This window comes from Sphaeramia orbicularis, chromosome 12, assembly GCF_902148855.1.
Source record: "Sphaeramia orbicularis chromosome 12, fSphaOr1.1, whole genome shotgun sequence".
NCBI lineage: Eukaryota > Metazoa > Chordata > Actinopteri > Kurtiformes > Apogonidae > Sphaeramia > Sphaeramia orbicularis.
Window position 1 is genome coordinate 1,073,149 of NC_043968.1, and position 12,050 is coordinate 1,085,198.

A 12,050-nucleotide genomic window follows, 5' to 3' on the forward strand; every position below is an offset into this window, starting at 1 on the left:
AGACTGTCGGTACACCCGGTCCCAGACCAGCGGTCTGTGCACCCAGTCCCAAACTGGCGGTCCGTGCACCCGGTCCAAGACCGGTGGTCTCTGCACCTGGTCCCAGACCGTCGGTGTCTTCTCCCGGGGCCGGGCTGTAGTCTCTTTTCCTGGCCCTGGTGAAGAGACTGCCGGTCCAGAACTGGTGAAGAGACTGGGTACCAGTGTAGGACTTGTCTCTGTCCGTGGTAGCTCCTTGTAGTTCAGTGTTTTCTGTGGAAGTGACCTCTTCATGTAGCGGTGTGTAATCTGAAAGGGGGAAAGGGGGGGTGGTCGGTAGTCTGGCATCCATGGTTCGGCCAGGAGGTGGTCAGAGGGGGGAGGGAGGGGGTATAGTAGCAATCCTTAATCTGACAGAGGAATTTAGAGTAGATGAAGGATGGAGTAAGGGGGCGGGACATTAGAAGTTAAACTTCATCCTGCTCCTTTTTCGAATGGTTTACTTTCTTTTTATACTGTATCTCCTCCTGAGACCCAGCAATGCATTTTTGTCTTCTGTAGTGGACAAGTTTCACAGCTTTACTTTAAAATAAAAAATTACATAATGTCCACTGAAAAGGACATTATATTAAAAAAATAAAAATAAAATATATCTGAAAAAACTGTTGCATCATGCTGTTCCCAATTAAGGCAATTACTTAATGTAAAGTGGTGAAAAGGTTTACTTACTGGGCATCAGGAGGATATAAATCTTTTGTTGTTTGATTTTATTGAAATATTCGGAATAAACAAACAAACAAAATATGGACCATTAGAAGGAAAGGAACATTTTACACTTCAAAAATTCATCAAAAATTCAAAAAGTTAAATTTCTTTGCAGCCATTGTCCAAAGGAAGCTACGTATAAATATATCCATCCGCTAAAATGCGAATAAAACTTTGCTGAAGGGGCTGTTTCTGCGATGTTTTGGAAACACCAGAGGAACGGGGATTCCACAGAAGCTGCTCATAACATCAATTAGAATAAAGAGAAACTGTCAGAGTGTACATGCGTGTTTGTGTGTGTTGAAGAGGATGTTGGCGTTTCCTCTGTAGTGGCGGTAAAAAGCGGCCCATCGTCCCACGTGTCACATCGACGCCGCCCCTCCCACGCTTCTCACACAGAGGAACACTGGCGTCTATTCTTATCCTCCAACAGGAAACATGTGGAACCACAGCAGCGCCGGCGTTTTCTACCTCTGACTCATCTCTTCCTCTCTGTTGTTCGCTCCTTCTTTCTCTCTCTCTTTCTTTCGTCTCTTTCTCTTTCTGATGCATCTTTCTGCATCACAGAGTTTCGCTTTTCACACAGCGGTTGAGTTTCTGTTGTCTGCTTCTTCTGAACAAAAACAATTAAATGTCAGCTCTTGCAAATTCACCCACGGCCTAAACCCTCCACAGCACGTAATACGCACAGAGGGTACTAATACCAAGATGTGTGTCAGAGTTTGTTTTTAACTTTTTAACTTTTTAACGCAGATCTGAGGGTGTTTTGGTATTTTTCTTGTTCATCCCTGTTATCCCGTCCATAGAGGTGTGTAATCTGTTCAGAGGGCTAGTAATGTCAACATTTTTTTTCTCCTATTGTTTGTTTTTAGCTTTTTAACTTTTTTTTGTATTTCATCAACGTGACCCATAAACAAAAATACCAAATACTCAATGATTGACATATTTTTAACCCTTTAAATTACATATTTCTAATGTAAACAAACCATATTTTTGATGCAAAAAAAAAACACAAAAAACTTTTTTTTAACCCTATGACACCAAACGTATGATATTTGATCCATGAGTTTTGAAGCCCTTTATATCAGGGGTGTCAAACTCATTTTAGTTCAGGGGCCACATTCAGCTAAATTTGATCTGAAATGGGCCGGACCAGTAAAATAATAAAACAATAATATATAAATAATGTCAACTCCAAACTTTTCTCTATGTTTTAGAGCAAAAAAAAGTGAATTTACATTATGAACAGGTTTACATCTACAAACTATCCTTTCAAAAGTTGTGAATTACATGAACAAACTGAAAAAATAGGTGTAATTTTAACAATATTCTGCCTCAGTTTATCATTTACACATGTTCATTATAACTTGCAGATCACAGTGGATCTACAAATACACAAAACATTGAGTAACAGGCAGACTATTGTTAAAATTGTAGTTGCTTCTCTTAAGATATTTCAGGTTATTCACATTTTTTGCTAAATTATGCTTTGTTTTAGCGTAAATACATGAAAATATTTACATTTACAAAGAGAAACATTTGGTGTTGTCATTATTTTTATGTAATTTTGATGGTATTTTACTGGTCCTGCCCACTTGAGATTGAATTAGTCTGAATGTGGAACCTGAACTAAAAGGATCGTTTAAATCTTAGCGTAATTTTTGCATTTCACAAATTCATCCCAAGGGCCGGACTGGACCCTTTAGTGGGCCGGATTTGGCCCAAGGGCCGCATGTTTGACACCTGTGTTCTACCACAACACCACTGTGTCACTGCCTGACATAGAGACAAAATGAAGAAATAATCTGTTCAGGGTTCTTAAGGGTGCTTGAAATCCCTGAAAATGCAGGTTGAGCCTTAGATGGTCTCCTGGGTCATGGACTACCTGACCTGCAGACCACAGTATGTGCGACTGCAGAACTGTGTCTCAGGAATGGTCCTGTGCAACACTGGAGCGCTACGAGGACCTGTTCTGTCCCCCTTCCTCCTCACACTGTTTACATCAGACGTTCAGTCCAACTCAGACAGCTGCTTTCTTCAGAAATGTTCTGATGACTCAGCGGTTGTCGGTTGTATCAGAGGAGGAGGGGGAGTACAGGGGCCTGGTCAAGGACTTTGTGGACTGGTGTGACTTCAACCACCTCCAACTCAACATTTCCAAGACCAAGGAAATGGTTTTGGATTTTAGGAGGAAGAGGTCCAAACTGGTGCCAGTCACCATCCACAACACAGGGATAGAAGTGGTCTCCAGTTACAGGTACCTGGGAGTCCAGCTGCTCCTGACATATGGAGACTCTGCACAAGAAGGGGCAAAGAAGACTTTATTTCCTACGGAGATGAAGGTCCTTCAACATGTCCAAGCCTCTTGTGTGCAGCTTCTACCAGACTGTGGTGGCTGGTACTCTGTTTTTTGGTGTGGTGTGTTGGGGGGAGGGGGCTCGCATTTCAGACACAAACAGACTGAACAAACTCATTAAGAAAGTGAGCTCCATCATTTGGACTGGACTGGACACAGTTCAGCAGGTGGCTGGGCTGAGAATGCTCAGGAAGCAGAACTCATTTTTGAGGAATGCATCTCACCCACTTCACCATCTGAAGGTGTTCAGGGAGAGCACCTTCAGCCACAGACTGACACCCCCCACCCCCTCGGTCCAGGACTGAACGCAGTAGGAGGTCCTTCCTGCCGGCTGCTATGAAACTTTTTAATATTGCTGTGCAATCAATTATTGTATGGGTTTGTTTGTTTGTATATTTGTTGGTTAGTTAGCAAGAGAACTCAAAAATTTATGGACGGATTTTCAGTAAATTTTCATGAAATGTTGATACTGGCACAAGGAAGAAATGATTACATTTTGGTGGTGATCAGGGGAGTGCTTTTTGAGTTTTATTGTATTATTTTACTTTACTTTTATTGTACATATTATATATCTTTTATTCTGTTTTTAACACTTTAAAGGTGCGGGAGACTTTCGAGACCAATTTTTCATCACATCTGTCGAACCTCAGTCATATCCTCAGTATCATGAATCTGTTCATCTGTCATTACTCACCTGAATCTCTTGCATTACGGTGAACAATTTCTTAGTTCCATCCACCAGAAACAAATCGTTTGTTTACAAACAGATTCGGGAAGTAACTCGGGCATCTTCGGAATTTTGTCATGACGTGAATTGTGGGAAACACCGGTTTGCGCAGCCGCCTGCAGCAGCAGCTGCTAAAGACATGATGCAGAAACAGCAGGAGCTCTCCTCCCTCTATGCATATTCCTCCAGCTGTTTCCGCGTTTCAGCCGTTTCATGTCGTGTTTGTTTCATCCATATAATATTATATGCTCACGCTGCTGCTGTCAGACGGCGGCACGAGCCTTCATTTCCCACAATGCACATCGCGACATAATTCCGAAGATGCCCGAGTTCCCTCCTGGCTTGTTTGTAAACACAAGGTTTGTTTCTGGTGGATGGAACTAAGAAACTGTTCACTGTGAGGAAAGAGATTCAGGTGAGTAATGACAGACAGACTGACAGATTCATGATACTGAGGTTTGACAGATGTGATGAAAAACTGGTCACGAAAGTCTCCCGCACCGTTACCATTCCATTGTTGGTTGTATGTGGGATGTCTGTTGTGATGGGTCAGTGTGTTTTTCGTAGAGCTGTCACAACCAAACAATTTCCTGCAAAGGATCAATAAAGTATTCTTATCTGTTGTTATCACATTGGTCTGTATGTAGAAGATGAACACCACTGACTCTTAATATTTTCAGTGTCATTTCTGAACTTTGCTAATTCATCCCTTGGGCCAGATTGGACCATTTGGGGGGCCAGTTTTTGGACCGTGGGCCTTATGTTTGACAGTCCTAATTTCAGGAATATAGAAGCTTTTATGGACACATGAATTCTTATCAATGTGCAAAGTTCTTTGAGTTTGTGAGAATGTTAAATCCCTAAAAGACGTGATTTTTTTGGGGGGGATAATAATAAAAATTTACTAAAAATGTGGATTTCCTTCTCATAATTCCTGTAATAAACTCACCTCTAGACAAAGACAAACAGATAAACTGATGCATTTCAGCTCCATAAGGTGATGAACGACTACGGACAGACCGTCCATCATCAGATGAAATTACAGTTGAAGTAACTGTTTCTATTTTTATTTGCTTTACAGGAACCAAACATGACCCCGATTGTTTTGACGGAGGTTTATCAGTAGAAAGGAGTCCGCCCGCGGATTCATGTGAATTCCTAAAATAACCTGTGAGTCATTAAAACTCTGCATCTGACACTTGATGTGAATGAAAACACAGAACCAGAGCTGAGAGACGCCATGACAACGGGGGGGCACCAGGGGTGATGGGGGGGTCAAAGGGGGGTCATGAGGGGAGGCACAGGGGGTCATGAGGAGAGGCACAGGGGGTCACGGGGGGTCATGAGGGGAGTCAATTCAAACACAGAACCAGACCTGAGAGACGCCTCGCAACAGGAAACGCCACGACAACAGGGGGGGGCACAAGGGGTGACGGGAGGGTCAAAGGGGGGTCATGAGGGGGGGCACAGGGGGTCATGAGGGGGTTCACAGGGGGTCATGAGGGGAGTCATGAGGGGAGTTACAGGGGGGTCACAGGGGAATCACAGGGGGTCATGAGAAGAGGCACAGGGGGTCACAGGGGGGTCATGAAGGGAGTCAAAGGGAGTCACAGGGGGTCATGAGGGGAGTCACAGGGGGTTATGAGGGCGGTCATGTGAGGAGTCACGGGGGGGGTCATAAGGGGATCACAGGGGGTCATGAGTGGAGGCACGAGGGGTCACAGGGAGTCAAAAGGGGAGTCACAGGGGGTCATAGGGGGATCACAGGGGGTCACAAGGGGATCATGAGGAGGGTCATGAGAGGAGTCACAGGGGGGTCACAGGGGGTCATGAGGAGTAACAGGGGGGTCACGGGGGGTCATGAGGAGAGGCACAGGGGGATCACAAGGGGTCACAGGGAGTCGCGGGGGGGAGTCACAGGGGGATCACAGGGGGTCATGAGGGGTCACGGGGGGGGGGGGGGGTCTGCGTTGATGTATTCCCTGTGTTTTGATCAGATGTCCATGAGTCTGTTTTCATGTCTTCTGTCTAGGTTGAAATAATCAGTTGAACTAATTCGCTCTGACGTCTAAAACAGACTCATGTAACTTTTTGAACATATTTAGAAACATGTCAGTTAAAAATACCCTTAAAAATATTTCAGTCACATGATCGACCTGTGGGCGTGGCTTTCATTTCAGATCTTTTTGTTCACTGTTTTGTTGCTTTTATTATAACATTTGTTCAACTTGATTATTTTGTTCATTTTCTGCTTTGTTTATTTTTATTGATTTCCTTCGTTATTTTGTTCACGTTGTTGATTATTTCATTTGTTTGTCTGGACTAATTTATTAATTATTTTATTGATTATTCAACTTGTTGATTATTTGGTTCATTTTTATTTTCTTTCTTGTTGCTTATTTTGTGATATTTGTTCAATTTTTGTATTATTTTATTAATTTTTAAAAATTATTCTGATCATTTGTATTGGTTTCCTTGATTACTTTCTCATGTTCTTGATAATTTTGTTTGGTTGTTTATCATTTTACTTTTTTGCTTATTATTTTGTTCATTTGTTGATTATTTTATTGATGTCTTGTTGCTCATGCAGTTTATTTTTATTTACTTTCTTGAATATCTTATTTACATATTTACATTTTCTTAATTATTTTGTTGCTTATATTAGGCTTTTGTGTTGTTCATGTTTATTTTTGCTTGATTTATTGATTTTTTGTGAATTTCTAGTAATTTCGGTTTGTTTGTCATTTCGCATTGTGTTTACATTTCATCATCTTAACCATTTTGATCACTTTCTTGATTATTTTGTCTTTTTTTTTTTTTAAATCATTTTGATCTTTTTAATTTAACTTTACACATTTTTGCTCATTTTTCATGAATATATTTATTTGAACTTTCTTTTTTGTTCTTTTTTTTTTTTTTTTTTTTTACTTTTTTACCTCACATCTATTACAGCAGGTGTGATCTGTCCATTTGACTCCTCAGTCCTTTAGTTTATCACAAACTTATCACGTCTGCAGTTCTAACATTGGTCTTCAGGTTCCTCGTCCTCGGTTCTTATTTGTTGAAGATGAGGTGGATGCTGCCCTCTGCTGGACAACACAGTACATGACAAACCTTCAAGAAAGTAAAGAAAACAGTGGCTCCATCTTGTGGCCGATTCCTGACACTGCACACAAAGTTAAGAGTCATTTTAGGGTGTCAATTCATTTATTTATTTTTTCATTTTGTTATTTTATTAATTTTCTTGTGCACTTTGTTGATTAATTTTTCATTTTTGTTCAGTTCTTTCATTATTTCATTGATATTTGTTGATTATTTTGCTCATTTTTGTTGATTTTGTTGCTTATTTGGTTCCATGTTGTGAACACATTTAAAAAAAAAATAAAATAAAAAAAAAAAACAGGGCAAAATAAGTAAATTTTATATAACTCATTATTTTTTTTAGTTAGAAACATGAGTTATCCATTTCTATCATTTGTGCACAGTGGATGTTCTAATAACACAAACTGTCTTTTTATAAGTGGATGAGTTTGTCAAAAATTGTTTTTGCGTGACATGTTGCGTCACATTTACCAAAGTATCATGTGAAATAATGTAGATCCAGGAATTCACGGTGGTTAATGTACAACAGGTCAACTCAGATCTATTCAGTACAACTATAGTTTATTTCTCGCCAAATAAAAACGGAAAATGTGAAGAAAAGGGGTTTAAATGAACCATCTTCACATCTACTTCTGGTTCTTTGAAGATTTTTTTTTTTAACTTTTACACAAACTCATCAGGAAATAGAACAAAGAACAGTTACAAAGTCAGTAGTGATTAAAATAGTAGCTTCGTGGAGCCTCAAGAGCAACAAATAAAAAAGAAAAAGCCAATAAAATGCACTAAGAAAAGCCAGTGTTTCCTCTAATGAAACTTCACATGCACCACACTGGGCTCATTCTGTCAACAGCAGTACACAGAACCAGCAGAACCCAACAACAGGAGTCTGGGTCCAGTTCAACAGGAAAGGAATCCATAAAAAACATTCGGTTAATGTTGACTGAAACAGGTTAGTGTGAGGAGTAGAGGCAGCAGGAACTAAAGTTGACCTTTGAACAACAGCTTTGACTCTTTAAGCGTCTTTGTGACGGTGACCATCTGTGACCGCTGGCGTTTTCGAACAGACTGGGCTCTTACATTTTTCAAGGTCAAATTCAAGCATTTTTAACTCTTTCAAACCTGCCGTGTCCCTGCAGATACACCCTGTGCATATTCAGTTTGGATGGCTGTGACTCTTTCACTGTTTGTGCAACAGAAAAAATTCAAACCGTTTCTCAAACCTGAGACGTTGTGCTTTATAGGTTTTAATCAGGTCATTACGGTAATTTCACCCACGTCTGTACAAGAAGCTGAAGAAGAAGACATTTGAGCAGAATTAGAACTAGGGATGCAAATTATTGATTAATCCATTAATCATTAGTTGATTGACCTTAGTGATCAATTAACAATTAATTGATAAGTGGCGATTTTCCTGAGAACCTGAATTTCTCTTTCGATCAGGTCTATAAGAATAAAAGCTAAATATTGTTTCTATACTTCATGAAAAAAGCAAGTCAAATTCCTTAATGATTGGTTTATTGAACCATTGGATACAGTACAGACTAGGGCTGGGTAAAAAAAACGATTTAATCAATCTTAGATCGATTTCTTTTTAATTTTGCGTAATCGATTAATACTGGATGAGATCGATTTTTCAGAGCAGGACTGGGAGTACGCGGAAGCGCGACCCCGGCTCCGTCTTGCGAACCCCTGGGGAAGACTGGGTCTCACTCGTGACGGCTCTGGCGCGGAAAAGACGTGGAGGAAGGGTGGGTAAGAAAACCCCTCTGCTGGAGGTCCTCCTGGACTCAAACTCGAACCTGCAGTGTGACGGAACTGACCGCCCGGAGGTTCTCTGAGGAGAGTCGCGGAAGCCGGTCGTTCTTGGAATGATAACTTGGATCCATACAATCACCTATGGCTGAGCATGGAGTTAGAGTAAAGCGACAATGTCCGACCGCTACGCTACCCCACCACCACCACCACCGCTACCCGACCAACAATCACAGAGCGCAACCCCCACCCCCCTCCCTTTGAGTAGAAGCCTCCACCCATAAAACACAATAAAGATGATGAAGAAGTCCGTTCTGATCCACTGTAGAAACATGGGAATGTTTGTGTCCTGTTCATTATTTAGAGCAGATTCAGCTCCTTCTGCTGAAATGTCAGATTTATTTCCTTTCTAATATCAATATTGATCCCAGTATTGATGTGTTGCATGACTGCACTAGTCAAATAATCAGGTTACAACTCAATATTGTACTTTGGTATCACTTTGGTATCACTAAATTAATTTTGAATCAGTCAATTACTACTGAATCAAATTGATATTGGATCGAATCAAATCGAATCATGATTAATCGATTCAGAACCTTATGAATCAAAATCAAATCGATTATGGAAATTGGCCATGATACCCAGCCCTAGTACAGGCGATGACATTTATGGAGTAGAACTAAAGAGGTTCTGCAAAGAAATGCAATAAAATAAATGGATCTGAAGAGGGGCAGTAGAGAAAAAAATGGGCATTTCTGACTTTGCATCAGTACCTGACATAATGGAGCCAGATTTCAGCGGAGATGCCAGCCCCCCCCCCCCCCCCCCCCCCCCCCCCCCCCCCCCAACAAAGCACCTCTGACATAAACTTTTATTTTTCAAAATGCATCACCTCTCTGTAAGTAGCTTTGACTTGACTTAATATTAGAAATAAATAAATCACATCACAGAAATAGAATCGCAAGCACTTCAACTAAAATTCAAGCACTTTGCAGACCTTGAAAACACAGGACTGAAATTCAAGCTTTTTTTGGAAGGATTTCAAGCACCCTTATGAACCCTGAACAGAGTATTTGTTCATTTTGTCTCTCTGTCAGGCAGTGACACAGTGGTGTTGTGGTAGAACACAAGTGTCAAACATGCGGCCCAGGGACCAAATCCGGCCCCCCAAAGGGTCCAATCCCCAGGGATGAATTTGTGAAATGCAAAAATTACACTAAGAGTTCAGGTTCTGCATTCAGACTAATTCAATCTCAAGTGGTCAGACCAGTAAAATACTGAAAAATACCAAATGTTCCTCTTTGTAAATGTAAATATTTTCATGTAAAACAAAGTATAATTTTGCAAAAAAAAATGCAAAAAACCTGAAATGTCTTAAGAGAAGCAAGTACAATTGTACCAATATTCTGCCTGTTACTCAATGTTTTGTGTTTGTAGATCCACTGTGATCTGTAAATTATAATGTACATGTGTAAATGATGAACTGAGGCAGAATATTGTTAAAATTACACTTATTTTTTCAGTTTGTTCATGCAATTCACATCTTTTGAAAGGACAGTTTGTAGATGTAAACCTGTTCATAATGTAAATTCACTTTTTTTGCTCTAAAACAGGGCTCTAAAACTCATTTTTTTCAGGTTCCACATTCAGCTGATTTGATCTCAAGTGGGCAGGACCGGTAAAATAATAACAGAATAACCTGTAAATAATGACAACTCCAAATTTTTGTCTCTGTTTTAGTGCAAAAAAACACACCATTAAATTATGAAAATACTTACTTTTATAAAGTATGTGAATAACCTGAAAAACTGAAATTTCTTTAGAAAAATCAGTGCAATTTTAACAATATTCTGCCTCAACTTATCATTTCTACATGTGCATTATGGATCAGGTCTACAAAGACACTAAACATTGAGGAACAGAGGAAATTGTTAAAATCGTGCTTAATTTTCTTTAGATTTTTCAGGTTGTTCATATTTGTTCAGGTTATTCACATTTAACTGTTACAGGATAGTTTGTAAAAGTAAATATTTCCATAATTTAATGTTATTTTTTGTACTAAAACAAAGAAAAAACATTGAAGTTGTTATTTCAAGATTTTTTTGCTAAATTTGATATTTTTTTTGGCTTAATTCAAGATTTTTTTTTTACTTTATTGAAGTTTTTTTTTTTTTTTTTTTTTTTTGCTTAATTCAAGCTTTTTTTTTTTTTTTCTTAATTCAATTCAAGACTGTGGAATTTTTGCACTTGGCAAAAACATCCCACAGGCCGGATTGGAACCTTTGGCAGACCGCATTTGTCCCCGGGACACATGTTTGAGACCCCTGCTCTAAAACATAGAGAAAAGTTTGGAGTTGACATTATTTATATATTATGTTTTTATTTTACTGGTTCGGCCCATTTCAGATCAAATTCAGCTGAATGTGGCCCCTGAACTAAAATGAGTTTGACAGCCCTGTGGTAGAAGAACAGCTGTTGTCATATCAGGCCTGGACTTCTGTTTAAGTTGGTTAAAAAAAAAAAAAAGAAAAAAACTGGAGTAAATACAATTTATGGTGGTTAAAAAACAGTACAAGTGAAACTGAACTGAAGGACAGAACCTAATCTAGATCTCATCAAGACATGTGGTCCTCGTGAGGAAAACCACGGAGTGGATCCGGCAGATGGACGTGGCATCCACCCAAAGCCTCCAGCGGCAGCTCACAGCTCCAACCCTGACATTACATCCTGTATATTTAGTCGACATGAGGGTGAAGCCCTGCACTCAGCGCTCCAGGAGCCCCACACTGGACCTTTACCACCCACTGCTCTGCAACCCAAGCATGGGCACAAACATGTCAACCATCCGGTCCAAGGATGAGGACTCCATCACTGTGTTCACCAGGAGATCCACGAAGAACAGAAGAATATGCATGTTCTATGTGGGTCAGAACCAGCTGAATGTGTGAGGTGTTCAGGTTCTGTTCTATGTTCTAGTCCTGTGCAAGGTTCTAATGGTTTGGATTTTTCGTTATAATTTAGTTGTATTTAGTTTTGACTTTTTTCTCTAATTCAGTTAGTTTGAATTCATTTTTAGAGCAGGTTTGCAAGTTTTTATTAGTTTTTGTTTGTTCTAAATGCTTAGTTTTAGTTTTTTTATATTTTTTATCTTTCTCACCGTCATATTCAAATAAATCCTGTACAGGACTTTCTCCCAACTTTAGTTTCCACGTTGCCAGGTAGAGTTAGGATGAGAAGAGGAGTATAAACAAGTGATGAGAAGTGTGGGACTGTGAAGTGCCACCAGCTAAAATTGCTCGAGCGAAATAAATTGATTTCATATCAATCCGATGTTGACAAAGACAAAAACGAAGGGAATTTTATCCA